The following is a 21,009-nucleotide window of genomic DNA, read 5'->3' as shown; positions in this document are numbered from 1 at the left end:
ATTGAATTCCCTGTAATCCTTATACTTCCTTTCTGAATACATTATTGACATTCAAGAAACACATAAAGAAATATTAGAGCCAGACATACTGTTATATTACTAATCACTTTGGAATGCATATGCATATTAGGTTTTATCATTTTTTCTGGTAAAGTGTTGAAAACTGTATAAAGCATTATCCCACTACGAAGCATTATTTTTTTATTATTTCATGAAATTCAGCAATCTATATGCACATGCCAGGGGCTAAGAATGTTTTTACAATCCAGAAACAGACCCTGATGCTACTGTTGCCTGCATTTTTGCATATACATCTTTGAGGTTAGCCTCGTTTCTTAAATATGGCAGCTACATAATGGCAAAGAAACTACATTACATGTGAAACTCATTCAATTTTCCAGATGTGCTCATCAGGTGACACCCATGGAGTGATTGATTGATTCCTCCCCTTGGTATTTGATGTTTGGAATTATGTATCACAGATTTAAATTTAATCTGACAGCTTGTAACACCAGTAATATTTTTTCTTTTCACAAATTTAAGGTTGTCCATCCATACTGAAATATTAGTATGTGTCTGCATTACCCTTTGATAATGTTTAGATGTTTGTTGAGAGCATAAAGATCACAACATATTGAAAAGCTACTGTGTTCTCCTTACTTTTTAGTAGACTGATATGTTAATATTTGAGATATTGAAGTTAATGTCTTCATTTTATTTCTGGGCAATCCAAACAAGAAAACTGATTCATTTTTGTTAAATTTTCTCCCATACTCCAGGCAGTGGTTTTGGGTTCTACCTCTATTTTACCATTCTTCTATACATTTTCCTATTTTAAAATCTCATAAATCTCTACCTTGGACTTTTGCTTTCATTTCACAGTTTTTAAGAGGCAGTTCAATGTAGCATTTAAGACCATGATGCACATTGCACTCAACCAGATGGGTTAAACCTGGCTTTATCACTTATACAGCTTCTTATCTACAAAATGGGTTATCAGTAGTACTTACCTGTTGTCGTGTAGGTGATATGTGTCTAACACTGAGAATGCACCTACTACAAAGTAAATCTAGGCAAATTTTACCCATGGGTTTTTCTCTTTTTTTCTCACCCCTACCCCATTCAATCACTTTTCCAAAATAAATCCAATCATGCTCTCCAACCCAGGAACCTGAGATGGTTCCTTGCTGTCTACAAACAATTCCATTCAAACCTCCTTGCCCCAAGGTAACATTCTAGACTTCTCCTACCACACTCACTGTGCTTCAACCAACTGGACTTTGTTGTATTTTATATACTCAAATCTCCCAGTTTTGCTCACATTGTTCTCTTTGACTGAAACATTCTTATTCTTTAATTACTCGTAGTCTATACATTCTTCCTGGCCCAGTACAAATCTCAAATTACTAGTGAAATCTTCCTTGAAATAACCTAAGCAGAAAGGATCATTCCCATGTCTGTTTTTTCATAGGATTTTGATCATATACCAATGTAGGATTCATACCACTGTAGAATATTATTATTAATTATGAAACTGTTTTTGCACTTAGGTTTTATGCTCTTTATGGACAAAGATTATGTCTCAATAATTTGTATGTTCAGACAGCCCACCATCATGCCTGACATCTTCTAAGAGCTGAATATTTAAAAGAAAATAAAGGGAGGATTGGCTTAATAAATATTATGAACAATAATTCCTAATCAGAAGCCTTTCACAAGATTTGCATTTAGTTCACATTCCTTCAAGAAACTTTTCCATCTCCCTCAGCTCAATTGACATCTTCCACTTTGAACTTCTCTACTGTTTATTCTATCTGTCACTCATCTGACATTTATAATACATTGCATTGTAATTTCAATTTCTTCTTTTCATGTATCTGTAACTCAGATGTCAGCTAGAACCTATCTAATCACTAAGATCTAAATGTATCGCAAACCCCACTCCTGCCAATCCTCCACCTGCTTCATAATTCTAGAGGATTCCTGGGGTACATTTGTGTTAATTATCACCTGTGGCTCCAAACTCCTTCTTCTGTACAATTAATTTGGTATGTTGCTCATCTTCCTCTCCTGTATGCGCTGTTCCTATTCTGCCCCCTGGTCATAGAATTCAGCCCTTCCTGATGTCTACAAAAACAAAACAACCCTACATAAGCAAAAAAAAAAAAAAAAATCTCTGCTGTGTAAGATTCTGTGTAAATGGTAGAATTTACCAAAAGTTTGGAAACATTACAACCACAGAGGTGTCTACGCAATAGCTATGCACTAGGTTGACTCACAGATGTATAGATATCAGAGATGTATAGTCAGAGATCTGGAATTAAATAGTCATTACTGAACAACTGAGAAGACAAAGCAAAAGTCTAAACTCCACTATCAAAAATGGCAACACAATGAATAGTGAGATCTGGGGATTCATACTGAAGAGTGTCACTGGCCTTTTGCCTCAAGTGGTACCCCAGCTTCACTTCACCTCTGTGGCTTCTGTCCTTCTCCTCTATTCACCCTCTTTTGTCATCATCAATTCTCTCCCATCCTTTCTGGAGCACCTTCTACAAATGCCAAGGTTTTGGTTATTGCTGTTATTGTTATAAATTCAGTTTGTTAGAAGAATTCAATTCCCTCCAGTCTTTCCTCTGAAAGTCAGCATCAGGCCTACATTTGCATATGCAAATGAATTAAGGCAATCAGCAAAATAAAATGGTCCCTCATTTAACAGAATTTATTCTCCTTAGAAAAACTGCTGTGTTTTAACCCTAGATTTGTTTTCATATATATGTAAGCTTTATTTTCCTAATTAGATTTTTAAATCCATGAGGACTGAAACACCTGTATAAAGTACGTTCTCTCAACATAGTGTCTTTAAAATCATTCATTCAAGAACACTAGCAGTTGCTAAATAAAAGGTGTTATAATGAATCACCACTCTTACCTTCATCCCTAGTAGGAGCACATACCCATACAAACATGAACAAAGACTTACAAAGCACTGTGTAAAGCCCCATGGACCAAGTTTGGCCTTGATTCTATAAGACCCTGAGAAGGAAGCCTTAGCACAGTGTTCAACCTTGTCTCCACTCCAGCAATTTTAAGGCCATCATGTTCTCCAAACAAGAACAGCAGTTTTCCACAGAGGAGATTCTCACCCTCTGTGGAGGCAGGTGGGTGGGGGTAGAAGACACTCACAAGTCCTCTCAGAGGATATAGCAAAATAGGATGTTATAGCACACAGAATTTTCAAAATAACCTCTAAGCATCAGTGATTCTGATAAACCTGCTCAGGAGTGTCCTCTGGGAATCGCTGACATAAACCCTTAAAGATACAATTAAATTAGAATACAATTTCAAAAAACACACTTATTCCACAAAGTAAGGAACATCAGGAGTATTTGCATGTGTGGCAGCCTCTAGTAAGTGTCTCTGCACAGCAGTCCATGTCATTTGCTTAACTCACCAGCACAAAGGCATACACAGCTCGCTGCAGGTCTGTTTGTAATGGCAGTATAATGAGGTCTCGAGGGTCCTGAGCTAAAATGACCAGCATTCTCTTTGAAAATATACCCTGACTTAGTGTGAATTGGTTTTGCTTTATGCAGTTCTCAGAATAAGAAAAAAATCATTTTGTAGCAAATTTTTGCAAATCGGAGTATAGTCTCTGTTATTTTTAGCTCCTTGTTCTATATCCTAAATACTGTTTTATTAATGTCTGTTTCAACCAGAACTAGGCATATGTTAAAATTATTTGTTAAGTCTTTTCTTTAAAAACAATGGCAATAAGCAACTATCCTCCAGAGAACTATTTACTTTTAGATTGAAATCACCTAATAAAACCATCCAGCCCCCTTGAAGAAAAAGCTTGTATTTCCTTTTAGATCATTTTCCTCAGCTCTGCAAAGCAGATCAGTGTAGAGAGGAAATTGCAATTCAAACCCAGACCACCATGCAGCCATTAAAAGTGGTGAGGAGGGGTTTTGGAGGGAGCATATAGAAAAGAGGAAGATGCATTTCCTTGAAAGATTCTGAGAGATGGAGCTTGTCTCTGTCCAGTGCTACTCAGCACTATTGCTTGGGCTTTTAACTGATAACCTACAAGTGCTAATGTGAAAAACAAGAACCAAGCTAACTTTGCTAGAACATGTACTTATTGACAATTACTAATTTGTGCATACTCATTCTTGTATCGCTAAAAGGATTCTGTAAGTTTTATTACAAGTATTAATAATTACTTTAAATTCTGCAGTCCCTTCAGGCTATGTTACACATGAAGACTGGAATGAAAATTGGAAATTATTTTCTGAGTAGCCCAGATCATGGAAGGACTTTTATTTCTTATATATGGGAGAAAGGAGAAGGAAAACTGTGGGAGAGGGGTGTTATCTTGCTGTTTCCTCTTCCTAGAATGTTCTCCTCCCCAGAAATATGAGAGATTTGCTTTCTCTCATTTTTCAATTCTTTTTTTCAAATGTCTACTTCTTAGGGAGGTTATCCCTAAAGAGAGGAAACTGCAACTTCCTGTTCCCCCATTGCAGTCAGCATGCTTTCATGTATTTTTCTCCATAGTTATTACATATGCTAATACACTAAAGAATATACTTATTTATTTTGTTTTTTGCCTGTTTCTCTTCAACAGAATCTAAGTTCTATGCAGGCAAGAATTTTTCATGTTTCTTTCACTGGTCTGCTCTATCTGAGGGTCTCCAGCTCATAGGATGTGCTCAAGAAATATGTGTAGAAGAAATTAGTGAATGAATGAGTGATCATGAGGGTCTTTTACTGTGATATGTGGTAGAACTTAATTCTATGGGGTTCTTCTGGCTTCCTTCTGCATATAAAAATTTAAGTAGCCTGGGTCTAGTTACTGTTACCCATGAATTCCTAAAAATTGTCTCATTGGACAGCATACCTTCTTATTATAATAGAAAATGTACATGGTGGAATTTTTTGAGTAAGATGACAGAGTGAAATCATCAAATTCTTTCCAAACTTACAAGCCATGCACAAAATAAGACATAAAAAAATAAACTAGTAGCAACCTAACAAAGAAAGAGATACAGCCTTTTGCTCACTGTATGAGAAGCATAACCTATATCCACAATATAAATCTTTGAGGTTAGCTTCCTTTTCCATGATGATAGGAAAACAACTTACTCATGTTCCCAGTAGGAGTCTGGCTAAGCTCTCTGAAGAATGAAAGTCTACTGCAAGCTAAGAATTGGCTTCCACCATGGATAAATTTGGCACTCGGCAGCAATAGCAGTATCTAAATCGGCCTTGGTAAAGAGAAATCATGCTATTGAGCCAACTTAATAACATATATATGTTATACATTTGTTATATTTATAATGCTTCCAATGCAGGAAGACTACTAAAGGTATATAAAATTCAAAGGAAAGATACATAAAAAACCACTAATATCTCTCCAGAACCAGAAAATTTATCTCCAGAGTTCACTGTCTATTTTGTATTTTGTTTTGTTGGGTTTTTTCCCAGTTAAGAATAAAGCTGCAAAAAGAAGACAGACTGTTCACCATTACTTACAGCTAATTATATCCAACAAAATATATATATTCAGCAAAATTTAAAAAATAAAAATAATACAAATAGAAGAAGTCTGAAACAAACTCTTTTGGAGATGCAAGAGGCCCAGGGTGAGAAGCCACAAAGAGCCCCAGCAGATCAGTTGCTCCCTCTCAGCAAATGAGGAGGTCATAAGCCCAGCCCACAAGTTTTAACCTATTTTGTTGGAAATAGAAACAGCAGTTGGGGAGATGCAAGTGAGAAAGGAGTAAAATCCTAGTGTGCCTTGTGTCTATGCAAAGAAGTTTCTAGGTGCCTCCTAAAGCTGAAAATCTCCCTCAGTCTCATCAGACAAAACCTCAGATACATAAAGCAAATTCTAAGCAGGGCTTTGGATCAATCTGGAATAGTTAGAGCAGAGATCAGCTTCCCATGAATCCTGATAAGCTCTCCTCTCCCCTGCTCTTCTTGCAACAGAAAACAAGCCAACACACATGACTCAACCTCCAGACTCTAAACAATTCAAACAGGGTTCAGGTGAAATGAAATTGAAGAAATATCACTACTATCATATCTAAGAAAACAGTACACCCATAGAAATTGATGGGTAATAATAACTAGACCCCAGCTTGATTTTTATATGCAGAAGGAAGCCAGAAGAAGCCCATAAATTTGAGCCCTACCAAGCAGTGAAAGACCCTCATGATACCAGTAAAATCAAACACTTATTGTTTATTATGTGCCAGGAAAGCACTACTGCTTTCCATATATTCATTCACTGAGTTCATAAACAACCCAATAAAGCAGGTATTATTATTAATATACTGTTTGCTAAGGTTTGGATAAGTATTCCACAGGCTCATTTGTTAAAGGGTTGATCCCCAGCACATGATGCCTCTGGGAAGTGGAAGTTAGGTCCCTGGCAGTATACCCTGGAAAGGAATTTTGGGAGCCCTGGTCCTTCCTCTGCCTCTCTCTTTGCATTCCAGGAGCCATGAGCTAAGTGTCTCACTCTACCATATGCTTCTGGGCATGATGTGCTGCCTTATCACAGACCTGGAAACAATAGTAACAAGCAATCATGAACTGAAACCTGTAAGACTATAACCCAAAATAAACTTATCTTCCTTTTAAGCTGATTGTCTCAGGTATTTTATTGCAGTAATAGAAAGCCAACTAACACACAATTTTATATTCAAAAGTCTTAGAACCAAATATCTCTTGAAATTTAGATTATTTTCAAATTTTAGAGAGTGAATAAGATAGGTTTTTCATATAAGACACAAAACCCACCAGTTCTGGAGAAGCACTCTGTGTTCAAACATGTTAATATTTTGTAGTAAACTCTATGACTATAGACATAAAGTGGAAAACATAATTCCATAAATAACTCATGGAAGTTCAGGTTAGGTCAGGTTTTTCCATCAAATGAGTTTGGGCCAAGATTCCAAAAACTTAAAGTTTGTAGAGTATTTTGGATTTTGGACTTCTGTGTATGAAACTGGGACCTATAGTGGACAACACACAAGTGAGAAAACTAAAGCCAAGAAAGTGTCAAGACACAAAGTGTGCCCAGGTCAAATAGGTAAAAAGTAATGGAAATCAGATGCAAACCCAGATTAGAGTCTAAAATTTTAACATTTAGTTGACACAGGCAATGTACATTCACTGAGTTAATATTTATTAAGCAACTCTTAAGTTGTAGAAGTCAGGTATACAGTAATGAAAAAGATGGTCAAAATCCTAACATGAAATGTGCAGTTCAATGAGGCAAGAAAGAAACGTGTCATATTAAAATAACTAAATGAGAAGCCATTATAATAAGGTGAGACCAATGTACTTGGGTTCTAAGTAAGCAAACAAAACCTAAGACTTACTTCCTAAAAGAAAATGAAACTTAAAACCCAGCCAACCACAGGCACTAGTTGTTCTTCCCATTGGAATAATCCAAATAAGGCCACTGCTTAAGTGTATCTAATGAAATAAGTTCTTTGTTATGCTTCTGAATTCACCCAATGAAATCTTTCCCTTAAGCCACCTCTAGAGGAGCCCAGCACCATTTCTGGTTTGGAGCTGCTAGACTCAGGAATTGCTATCTGTTCAATTAAACTCCTTAACACTTTGATGTGCTAAAAGTTATCATTCAACAGGAGTATACCAGGTGGTGATGAGTGTTAGAGATATGCATGACTATATTTGGAGCCTTGTCCTTCTTATCCCCTTATATAACAGAACCCAATTTCCCTTTGGTAGTGAGGATTAATAACCCTGGTCTGTTGCTTCAGTACCTTTGAGACCTCCAAATGGCCATGGACATTGTCTTCAATTTAATGTGACACCACTGTATAACCTAAGAGAAGTCTCCTTCCTTTAGATGGTACAACTCTGGACACATAAAGTTGCAGAAAAAGGGGCAGAAATTCTAGATTCTTAAATAATAATAATAAGGGTGACTTACAACTCAGCTCCTTGATTCCCACACCAAATATTCTGGGGGAATGGCACAAACATTACTAAAATGAAGTCTATGTTATTTTCAATACAGCATTAAAACCTCATAGAGATTATCTCCAAACTGACCCCATAACTCAGTCTTTAGTAAACTTTCTACTGTCTGACCTTTCTACTGGCTGCCTTCAGATCATGAGCAAGTAGGAAGTCCAGCGGATTTCATGGCCTTATAGTTCTTTTACTATGAAATGAAACTCTTGGTTGAAGGAGATGTTGTAGGGAACACTTATGGGTCCCTCAATAGAAGATGGCAGTACTAATAGGAGAAATGTGGGGAGGAAAGACAAGTCTATGTCCAGAATATGAATCTTGTGAGGACAACTTCCCTCTCCACAATGGTAGGAAACCAATACAGTCAACTTACCACTGATTCCTTTGACTCTCAGCAACAGTGTTGAGTAGGTCAGCTTGGTAAAGGGAAGTCCATGCTATTGAGCCACTGTACAGCTTCCATCCCTGATGTCATACCCACTTTAAAAAGAGTCCCTTGGGCAAGCATCATGGTTGTTGATAAAGGGGCTGACCTCCACGGCACAGGTCATCAACCCATCTCATTACTGACAGCCTGCAAGTAGATGGACATTCACTGTTTACCAGACCTTCAGTCACCAACTTCCCGTTATTTCTTCCTCAGACCTTGCCTAACCAGCCAAGCCCATGATTCAGTACAGATCCATATTTAAGCTGATCTTCCTTTAAGGAGAGCAGACTACCAGATGTGCTGCTCAAAGTTCTTCCCACTGGGAAATGTCCCTTCATCACTAACCATCAGATACTACTAAATGAATAAGTAAAAGCAGTTTAATTCTCCACTACCAGCTGGTACCAGCACACTCACACATAAGCTAGGCTTTCGATTTTTCCTCTTTTGTTAATTGGTCATAGGGAACTCCAATGGCATACTGCATATTTAATGATCAGACACCCCAGCCTCACCCAAGGATCAGCATCACATCACACCTGGAAGTCTGGAAAATTCCCTTTCCCTAGTATACAATCACCCTATAAAAATCCAAGGGAAAAACTTAAGGAAAGACTTACAGCATCTATTGATGACTCTGTTACAGGACCCTTCTCACAGAAACTCAGCCTTCCCTCCATCACTTTTCAAGTCTGAACTGGTTTGAGTCTAGAATTGATAGTGGCCTGTGAATTCCCGCATGTCATGTTTAGGTCACAAGATTAGAAAGCTTAATCAATAGCTTAATGGATATATGCTGTACATTCATTTATTCTTATTGACACATAATCAATTAACCTCAGGCAAGATTCCTATGGCCAAAATAGCTGACACTTAAGATTCTACCTATTATACAATATCCATTCTTTTGGTTTGGTTGGTTAAGCCTCACCACTTGGCTCAGGGCTCTGGCTCACCAGGATCTCATTATTTCCATTAAAATTTGGTTCCTAATTCAATGACAGCTTTTCCCACTATCATCTTCAATTTACGGAGCAAGGATCAGCAAAGTTTTCTGTAAATGAATGGACAGTAGTAGTCATGACTACTTACTTCATAGCAGAAAAGCAGCCAGAAACTAAGAAGTATGGCTGTGTTCCAATAAAGCTTTATTTATGAATACTAAAACATAAATTGCCAGTGACATGAAATACCTTTTAACAATTTAGAAATGTTAAAATTATTCTACATTTCAAGCCATAGAAAAACAAGCAGCTGGCCATTGCCACACAATCTAAAATTTGCCAATTTTTGCTCTAAAACCCTTCAAATACATTGTCTTAAATGTTCCCTATGTTTCTACTCCTCTAACATGACCTGAAAAGCAAGCCAGGTGTCAGTTGCTCATGCCTGTAATCCTAGCTGCTTAGGAAGCTGTCATCAAGAGGATGATTGTGTAATTAGAGCTCAAAAAGTTCAGTTGAGATGAGACCTCATCTCAACCAATCACTGGGCCTGGTGGCACACACCTCTCAACTCAGGTATATGGGATGCTAAGATCAAAAGGATCACCATTCAGGCCAACCTGGAAAACAACGAGCTCCTATGTCAAAAATAACCAGAGATAAAAGGGTATGGTTCAAGTGAGAGTGCCTGCCTAGCAAGTGCAAAGCTCTGAGTTCAAACCCCAATAACACCAAAAAAGAAAACTGAAAAGCGTTGTAATTCTTTGGTCTGTTTACTATCTTCCCTTAAAGTGAATTCAGCTTCCTATTAAACACAGCGTACATGTGACTTTCTGTGGAGAAGTGTCCATGTGCAGGGACTGTCCTCACAAAGAGAGCACCTACTTAGATGTGTGCTCCTGAACTGGGGAAAAGGCAAGGGCAAAATCACCCATCTCTCTCCTGCTTTCCTCTGCTTTCCTGTAAGCATCCCTTCTCATTTGCCAAACTCAACTGGAAGCCAGTGGGGGATAGCATATACAGCTGAGCAGAGGTCAGTCTTCCTCCAAGGCAAAAATGAGGCAGAACAGGGCCAAGAGTGAATCTGGGGCAGGTGTGGGGAAACCAGAAAACAGGATAAACAGCAAGTATACATCTCTCTCTCTCTTTCTTTCTCTCTCTCTTTTTCTTAGCAGTATTGGGGGTTTGAACTCAGGCCTCACACTTGCTAGGCAGGCACTCTACTATTTGAGCTACTCCACCAGCCGGGACAACTCTTTTAAGACTAAGGAAACAAGCACAGTTACTGACTCACCTACAAAGCCCAGGCTCTCAATAACTATACTCTACAGCCAAAGACAGATACCTTCCAATATCTGAGAACAGAGAAGACAGAACCCATGGTGCTTCTTGAAAAAAGAATCCATAACATAAGAGTCAATGGTGAGCACTAAGTATATATGGGAAGCAGGGTTATGGAGGAAATTGCCAAATTTTAATATTTTAACATACCATTAAAATTGAATAGCAGTAATACGGCTAAAGATGTAGTTAGTGGGAAAAGCTAGTTTAAATGCACTCATACCTTCATCTTTCTCTGTGAGCAATCAACACTGACAAAGTTAATAAGAAGTAAAAACTATATTATTGAGTAGACATGTAACCATATTTTTCTAATGTCATATTCTTATTTTTATGTTCCTATTTTGTCAAAGGTCAAAAAATAAGTTAATATTGAACCATAATTGTGTTTCTGTCCATTTCTCCTGTTTCCTGCATTTTATGCTTAATATACCTTGATGTTACAATAAAGGCAAATTCAAAGAAAAATCTGAGCATTGAGAATCATATTTTATTGGCAATAAAATTCAGAAGAATTGGGCTTCCTGAATGAAGGATGTAGTTCATACTTTAAGGAATAAGAAATACTCAACGTTACAGTTAGTTCATTCTTCTCCTTGGAGATAAGAGATGTTTTCCCTCACAGGATTATCATAGCTTCAAGGATTGCTGCCTATCTTCAAATGCCAAAGATAAAGTTGCTCTCTCCTGGAGTAAGACTTACAAGAAAGAGACTTAAGGCTTTGTTTCTTAATAAGTGTTCTTATTTTTTGTGGTTTACCTAAGACAGATTTCTTGGTTTTTTTCTCCCATGGTAGCATAGGCTACACATACCTCACAGCCATAGCCAGTATCACTTTTGGATTCTCACTTTGTTAATTACTGCCTAAGTCTAAAGCATAAAATCACAACCATGTGTGGATTTTCCCTTTTATAATTCTTAAAATGTTCTTCCTTTTCTCATTAACACCGCTGCCCAAATGGTCTGATGGAAATATCCTAACTCCACATTTTTTTGCTTAGCATTTACCTCCTATTTTTTGTCTGCCTTTTTAAATCTGAGTTAAATGTATTTCTTGTACTTAGTTTGGTTTTTTGATCCCACCTAAAAACTAAAAAGAAATTAGTTTATACTGTTAACAGTTATTATTTATTACTGTATTACTAATCAATACACTTGTGTTTTTATCAATAGATAAGTCTTAATTGGTTAAAATCATATTTTATGATTTTTGATGCTTCCTTTGGTTACTGATTAGCTGAGAACAGGGAACATTTAATGATTTTTTTAAAAAGTAGAAGCACTGTCAATACAATCAGGACATCACTATCACCAGTACTATTTAACCTCATTTAACATTGTTTTCTGGAGGTAATGAGTCAATGCAAAAAGGAGAGAGCAAGGAAAGAACTAATTACATAAGGCAGGAAGAGGAGACTTTCAGAATGCAGAGATGGCACTTTTCTTGTCATTATCATAGACCTGAAAAATCCAACAGAAGCTATTTAAAACGATTATAAACAATTAGAAAATTCAAAAATGTGCCTAATTACAAAATCAATTTGTAATATACAATATATTATAGATCTATTGTTTATTTAAATGCAAAAATGGAAAAAATAAGATTCAAAGAATAACATCAGCCAAAAATACATTTAAAAATCCAGGAATCAGTTAATAAGAATTCATAAAACTGTATATTTTCTTTCTAATTCTTTAAATTGTACACATATAAATTGTACAAAGGGGCCTCATGGTGTTAGGCTTACATATACATACAATGTACTTTGATCAAATTCACCCCCTCTATCTCTTCCATACTCTTCTCTCCCTATTTTTAAATTTTGTAATGGGTTTCATTGTTCTGTTTTCATATAGCATTAAAATGCCACTCAAAAACAAAAAAGGCTTAAATGCCTTAAATGTTGTTTTTGGTTAGCAGAGTTCAGTATTGTAAAACTTTTGAGTTAATCTAAAAATTCCATGCAATCAAATTTAAAATTCAAAAAAATTAAAATTCAATTAATTTTCAAATTAAAAATGATATTATAGTTAATCAGAGAAAATACACAGTGCATAAAATTTTTACAAAGGAGAAGATAATACCAGTCCACTAAACATGTCACAGAGCTTCAATGCTAAATTATTTGGTACTCTATTATTAATAGATCCTAACATAGAATTTGATAAAAGACTCAAATCTATGTGAGAATAGTGCACATGAAAAAAGCTGCATTTATAATTAATGAACAATCTTGGTCCTCTTTGGAAAATAATTAAAAACTGGATTCCAAACTTCATGCTCTATTTCTTCCAAATAGGTCAAAATTTTTTCTCAGGTAGATTTTTAAACCCGTCTTCTCCTGTTTTTAATCTACCTACAATTACATGGATTCTAGTCTCTTTGATATACATTTTTTAAACTGCAGGTATTCCTTTGTTCTATGACTTGGTCCACGGTCAGTTTTTATAAACATTCAATGCAAACTTGGAAAGAATGCATATTCTGCAGAAGATTTTATGTATTTTCAAGACAAATAGCTCATTTTTAAAAATCTATTTCAATTAACTTTTGACAGAAGAGTCCAATCTAATTGTATTTACTACAAATATTAACATATTGAGCTTGTGAGTACCATTCTATTGTTTTCAAATTGTCCTTCTGCCTTGATTTTTTTCTTCCTGACTTACATTGCATATGAAATCTTTTTAGTTTCCTTCTACCAGCATAGAAACTGTCTGAAACATTGCATTTATCCTCCCTCACTGTAGAAGCACTGAGGCGGGTTGTGGTTCTGCATACTGGATTGACTCCAGGACCCTTTGCAGGTACCAGAATCTGCAGAAGCTCAAGTTCCTTGTAGAAAATGGTGCAATATTTGCATATAACCTCTGCAGTCCTCTTATATACTTTAAATTACCTCTGGATTACTTATACCTAATGCTATGTAAATAGTTGCTTTTCTGTAATATTTATAGAAAAATGATAAGGAAAAACTCTGTTTGTGTTCAATACAGTTACAATAATATTTTTCCAAACATTTTTCATCTCTGGTTGGCTGTACCTACAAATGTGGAACACACAGATATAGAGAGCCAACTGTACTTTTGTGTTCCTTCACTCCTCTGGAGTCTGAATCCCTGCTGGGAGTCTAGAGATCAGCCTCACCTCACTTTGTGTTTGTGCCAATTCTGCTCCATGGTAATTTCCATCTTGTCTAAGACTCCAGCTATGTTTCATAGCTCTCTTTTCCTTTTTTATTCTCTAGACTTTTTTTTTTTTTGATGGCACTGGGGTTTGAACTCAAAGCTTCACGCTGGGAAAGCAGGTACACTACTACGTGAGCCACACCTCCAGTCCATTTAGCTCAGTTATTTTAGAGACTTGGTGTTGTGAACTATTTGCCCTGGCTGGCCTGGAGCCACCATCCTCCTGATCTCAGCCTCCAAGGTAGTTGGAATTACAGGCATGAGCAACCAGCACCAAGCTGCTTTGTCTTCTTATGCCTTATCTTTTATTGCAGTGCACTTGGTGAAGGGTGAGAGAAGTTTCAAACTTGTTATTTTTTTTTAAAAGTTATTCTGAAATAGATTTGCCATTCGACCCAGCAATACTACTCCTAGGGATATACTTGAGGGAATGTGACTCAGGTTACAACAAAGGCACCTGCATGTCATGTTTATTGCAGCACTATTCACAATAGCCCACTTATGGAAACAACCAAGATGCCCCACTACCAATGAATGGATTCATAAAATGCTGTATTGATATGCAATGGAATACTACTCAGCCACAAAGAAGAATGAGATTTTTGTCAGTCACAGGTAAATGGGTGGAACTGGAGAGCATCATCTTCAGTGAAGTTAGTCAGGCTCCGAAGACCACATGCTCTCCCTCATATGTAGATTGAGAACAAATGAAGCAATATTATAGGACATGGGTCATCTAAGGGGAGGCTGTGCAAGGGAAGGAAACTAAATTCTTGAATGAGGTTGATGTGCTCACTGTACAGGAATGAGTACAGAAATTTTAAACTGGCCAGGGCCACCATGGAAAGCAGACTAGGGAGGAGTGAAGAGGACGCGCATAGATGAACCAATTGGGGTTATAATGCATACATGTGTGAAAACAACACAAGGAATCTCCCTGTGTAGCTATCTTCATCTCAAATTAGAAAAATGTCATGTTTCTCACTATATCTTTTATGGTTTTCTTTTCCTACAAAATCAGAGAACAGGAGAACAGGAAAGTTATTACAGCAGAAAGATGACAAGGTGCAAAACTAGTCCATAACTGGAGAACTAGAAAGAAGGGGAAAGAATCACAGGATTTTTAGAAGTATTATCAGAAAGAATGGGACCTGTTGCAACTATTCCAGGAATGGAGGGAGGTAAGAATAAAGGAGAATGATGGACTGGGGGTCAATATAACTATGATATATTGTAAGAACTTTTGTAAATGTCAAAAGGTACCCCCAGTATAACAATTAAAAATGCATTGATAAAAGAAAGAACTGCAAACGGGTTGAATGCCAGTTGTAAGGGAAAGTGTGCCAAAGATGATTCCGATGTTTCTGGCCTTGGAGACTATGGGTCACCATCTACGATGACATGGAACTCAAAAGAAAGTGTAAGTTTGGGTGGGAAAACAATTGTGTTTTATTTGTGACCTCTCTGGATGGAAGCCAGATCCTAACTATCTTTGTATCTCCTGCTTCCAACACATCTCCTAAAAAGAGCTCAATAAATAAATGTTGAATTGAACTCAGTTAAACTCATTGATTTTCAGTTGTTTGTGGGAAGGTCATCTAGGTGGAAAAGTCCAGAAGTCAGTTTGTCATTTTGGAACTCAATACAAAGGTTAAACCTTGAGATGCTTTCAGGTGTTGTCAGCATATTTATTGTTTTGACTGATTTCCACTAGTTATATTTTATTAAAGCAAACAGATTGATAGTCTACACCGATTCTAAGTTTATAATTTTCTTTATGATTTTCATGTGTGCTTAATATGTTGTAATTATGAATAGATATTGATTTTTTTCTACTTCCTCTCCTGTGTTTTTGGCAGATGTATAAGCCACAGCAATTTTTTTCACTAAAAAATAATTCTAATGGATTCTAAAATGGTAACAAAGCTAATTTCTGTTTTCTTGCAGTGCTGGGGATGGAACCAGGCCTTACACATGTTAGGCTAATGTCTATCATGAGTTATATCCTAAGCCCTTTACAAATCTAATTTCCTACTGATTCCTCAAACAATATAAAAGGACTCAAGTAATTTCAAGACAAATATTCCAGGTTTTAAGTAGCAATTAATTTCAGAAAAAGGGAACATTGAAAATTCTATAGATGATGTTTTAAGCAGCCATTGGTTGGTCACTCAAAGGTAGTACCTACACAATGATGATTTTTTAAAAATCAAGTAGTTATTGTTTAAGTGGTTGAGTTCTTGTTTATACCATATTTGCTATGTTCAGGAAAAAGTATATAGCCTCCAGTTTCAAGCACACCAGGTACATCTTTTCCTGGATTTTTCTATTATCCTTCCTTCAGGAAAAGGAAAACAGCAGAGGTACACATCTTTCCTGTGGTCTTCATCTTCTTTCTCAGTTTCCTGTGGTACTTGATAATTCAACATGTAAAAGACCTCAAGGGATCCTGACCTCATAACTGCCACATTCCCTGCCTGGAAACACAACAGTCGTTGCCTTGGTGACCATGCTTGAGAAAGGGAACATTACCCAGAATCAGGCACCAAAAATGTTTATGATAACATGGAAGAGAGGTAGGCATTCACAAAGGAAGGTTCTTTTCTATTTCCTAATTGATTTTTTTCCTCCTTTCATTGTTCATTGAAAAAAAGAAGTATGATTTCCCCACACTCCTATCACCCAGCTACAAACCCAACACAGAGATCAAGCTTGTTTTCCCTCTTCTCCCATCTGCTTCTTCACTTCTCCACAGCAACCAGAATATTTTGAGGCAAATCCCTACAATTATATCATTTTACTCATAAATATTTCAGTATGTATTTCAAAATGATAACTTTAAAAATATAATCAAATCATTATCCTTGCCCCAACCAAGAGAAAGTAATATTCTCTAATGTCATCTATGATTCATATTGAGTTCAAATTTCTCTTATTGTCTCATACATATTGTTTTTACCATTGAATTGATTTGAACATAGATCAAGCAAATGCCTGACCCAAACCAATACTTTATAGTGGGTTGGTGTAACCCAAAATGTGCATCTGCCTGGAACCTCAGCAGGTACTTAGTTAAAATGAGGACACACTGGATTAGGGTGGGACCAAAACCCAATGATGGTGTCTTCATAGAAGGACACAGACATAGAGTATAATTCCATACAATTACAGGGGCAGAGGTTGGAGTGGAGCATCACTAAGCAAAGGAATGACAAGGGATGCTGAAGATTGTCGGATACCACCAGAAGTTGGAAAAGGCAATGAAAGATTTCTCCCTAGAGCTTCTGAGAGTGCATGGCCTTGCTAACACATTGATTTTAAACTTCTAGCCTCTACAGCTGTGAGAAAATAAACTTCTATTGTTTTAAGCACCCAATTTCTGGTACTTTGTTACAGAAGCCCCAGGAAACTTACACAATGGCTATTACATTTTAAAGTTCATAAGGAAACGTGATTATTTAACAAATCAGTGCAATATGGTACATAACTAATCAGAGCAGTAAAATCATCAGAAATCTGTGTTCCAGATACAAAAGTAGCATCTCCTATCCTTAATAACCGTCTCCACAACTCCATGAGCTTTTCCTTCTGTCTGAGGGATCTCAAAGTTTAGCAAATGCTGTTGGAGAAGATCCATGACTATGGCATAAAGAATAGATCAATTGGGGTGGATATGAGCACTCCCTTTGAAGCTATCAGGAAAATGGCAGCAAATAATTGACAAAGGAGGGACAATGCAAAGAAAAAGAAAATGGAACCTTAAGACAGACTTATGTGAAGACCTGGTGACCTGGAGATGTTATCATGCTTCCTGACAGAATGAGCGTCATCGGAATGAGACATACCCAAGATATTTTGATCACCAGTGTGCTCCTGTTACAATATTTTTAGTGTTCTTCTGCAGAGGTACTCACCATCTTTCCTAGTCAGGAAAATTATATTCCCTTTCTGAAATCATTTCTCCTTCTCATAGAACCACTTCCCACTCATTACATTACAGAAGAACCTTCCTGATTCTCGTCCTTTATGCAAAATACCTGAAATAGCTCAAGTTTAACATCAAGTAAACCACTCTAATCAATGAAAGTTTTAATTTGTGAGGTCTATTAATTTCCAGCAACTAAAAATAACTGCTTCTAAGATATTTATTCTAGCTATAAAATATATGCTAGATGTCATTTAACCTAGATATTAAGCATGGCAACTATTAAGTTTAGTTTGCTTTAAGTTAATGTCTTACCCAAAAAATACAAAATAGTGAATTCTATGCTTCCTTTTAAAGGTAGTCCTGAGGGTTATTCTTTTGGAAGAGGGACTTGCAAGGGTGATTTTGTTCTGTTTTTCTGAGTGAATTGTACAAAAGAGCACATCTCTAAAATTCTATTTGATATTTGATATTTTATATCATACTTGGTTTGATTAAGAGATTAGCTTCATGTGGTAGAAAAACTACTCAATTTGAAATTGTAAGACCCTGGCTCTGCTATTTCTAAGCTGTGTAAAATTGGACAGGCCACTTAAGCATGGTTAAATGAAGGGGGAAAGGTATGTTGGTACCTAAACTCAGTGCCTGGTACACCGTTGACATTGAAAAAGGATGAGCAAGTCATATATTAGATAAAGACGGCAACAGGAAGGAACAAAAGGCTACGAACTAAAAAAGGACCAGACTCAAATTCTGGTTTTGCAACTTCCTGTTTGGACAGGAACCAACTAACCAACTATTTGGGCTCTCTCAGCTTCAATCTCCTCTTTAAAGAGGAAGAATGAGTTCCTACCACCAAGGATTCTTACAAATATTAAAAAATATATAACTTATACACTGCAGCACAGTGTTTGGCACATTTTGAATATTTAATAAATATTTTTATTATTGGACACACTAATGTTTCAAAGAGGTGCTTAAGAGATTCCAAGCATTCTAAGCATTTTGGATGGTATAAATACTAAGATATTGAAATAAAATATTGTTGGGGTTACTTGATTTTTTTCATTAAATTCAAATTAATTCTAAGTCAACACAGGCTAAAACCTGAACTTTAAAATAGCTATAGTGGTATTACCAAAATAAAATACGAGAAAAAGAGAATATCAAAGTATGTTATTACTAATATGTGGTAAGTAGATGATACAACCAATCCATATTTACTCTTTCTCTAATAACACTATCAAAGCATATTTTATGGGAAGACCCAGGATAGCTAAAGCATACTCTAAAGTGTATTTATTTGATTACTTCTGAGACCTTGGGAAATCATCTACTCCCAAATTTTTTCCTGCTTTCTGTTGTTCAATATTCAGACATCAAAGATTTAATCCGTTGACTTAAAAATGTATTCCCTAGGAAGACAGCACGTGCTCACGTGTGAGAATAAGGTTAGCAGAGGCATTGCAAAAGAGCACGGATACATAAATATCTTAGAACCAGAAATGGCAGCTATAGGTTGGGAAAAGAAAGGTGAACAGATGCTATGAAGATGAACTTCACTTTCTTCCTAGCTAAAGCTGTCTGCCAACATTGGCAGAGAAGACCAGGAACTTTTTATAGATATCTGTGCTTATTTTAAAAAAAAAAAAACTTGTGTTCTTGCATTTGTGTAATCATGAGAAACATATTTGGTTAAAAGATTCCAAAGGCTTTAGGCCATTTTTCTTTTAAATTCTGTAAATGATCCAGGTATTTTTGATAGTTGCATAAAAAGAATTCAATAGTGCTATAGAAAACTGCCCAATTAAAATGTTTTTATAATATTCATTTTGGAGCTATAATTTGTCCAAGGATGACACAATGAAATGACAAACTTTTAAAATCATCTATTTTTAGTCTTTACTTACATGATAATATAAAATATGCATTGCATTGGTAGGTCTGACTTTTTGGCAGCCAAAGGCACAGCATCAAGAAAGTATAATTATAAAATCACTCCCAAACTATTTTGTCATATATTGTGGCAGGTAAACAATGGTTGCTGTAACGTGAGAATTATTTTAGTAACTGGTTATGCAAATGTAGACATTTGTTCCAGCAAAGGTTAAGTCTCTCAGAGGGAATGGCTAATAGCCCCAGAATATTATCTTTATTCTCAAAAAAGGAGATGTAAGTTTCTTTTCACTTGAGTAACTCTAGAACAGTGTGCTTCTTTATTTTAAAAGTATTTGTAAACTTTCAAAAAATGTGTATTTTTTATAATTCTGATACTTGAAATTATAAAATATGAATATGAAAGTATAAAATATGAATATGCTCACCTCATCTGTCATTCCTCTATTCTGTTTGTTGCACATCCTTTGAGTATGTGCACATTCTGTAGATATAGGCACAGACACAAAGAGAAAGAAATGTTCTACAAATTTTATTTCTAGCTTTATAAATAAATAAACCCATTTAAAGATGGGTCTTTGGGAATCTTCAGAATTCAGGTCATTTCACCCTAATGAGGCTGGCTACATCATTGTGAAATCTTAACTATTCAAATATAAATGATTAATATGTATAGCCCAGTGTTGTTCAACCTAACATTTCACAGTTCCAGCAGCTGAACCCCCCCCCAAAAAAAGGCAGGGGTACCAACGGTCAAACTTTAAAATTATTTTGGGCTGGGGACATGGCTCAAGTGGTAGAGTACCTGTCCAAGAAGAGTGAAGCCCTGAGTTCAAACTCTAGTACCACCCCCGAAGAACTATTTTGAAGTTCATTTGAAATAGTTACAGCAAATTGTAGCTAGGTTCCAAAAGCTTTCCCAGTTTGCAAGAGTCCACTCCATCTAATCCATGGGAAGAGGTCTGCTGGGTCTCCTGAGCTCCTGGGTGAGGAAGCACTACATCCTCTCAGCAGAAAGGGAGCACTCTGAGAATAGATATTCCTATGATTTTGGTGCATTGTTTTCAGCCCTAATTGAAACTAGGAACTGCAGGGAAGTGTGACAATGAAAATAACAGGATCAGGGGAGTGTGGAAATTAGCTGATTTCCCCCCAACAAAATTCGTTAACAACCAGACTAGCTTGAGTGTGGGTGTGATTTCTGGGTTTTATGTGAGAAGGATGTCTTATAGTTGCAACCAATAAACCAACAAAAGGGATATCC

The 21,009-nt window shown here is 36.4% G+C and overlaps 1 long non-coding RNA gene across 4 annotated transcripts in view; it reads right to left on the bottom strand.

Annotated features, from left to right (window-relative positions):
* Positions 1-21,009, bottom strand: part of LOC141423177 (uncharacterized) — a 265,833-nt gene that overhangs the window by 228,123 nt on the left and 16,701 nt on the right. The window contains exon 2 of one of the 4 annotated variants that reach the window (XR_012447829.1): positions 8,393-8,593. The exons of the other annotated variants lie outside the window; for them this stretch is intronic. This is a non-coding gene — a long non-coding RNA (uncharacterized lncRNA). The remainder of the gene's footprint in view (positions 1-8,392; positions 8,594-21,009) is intronic. 4 annotated transcript variants of the gene reach the window in all.

The sequence above is a fragment of the Castor canadensis genome, chromosome 1, assembly GCF_047511655.1.
Source record: "Castor canadensis chromosome 1, mCasCan1.hap1v2, whole genome shotgun sequence".
Lineage (NCBI taxonomy): Eukaryota > Metazoa > Chordata > Mammalia > Rodentia > Castoridae > Castor > Castor canadensis.
The sequence above is the reverse complement of the archived record's forward strand: the minus strand, read 5'-3'. Positions and strand labels throughout refer to the sequence as shown.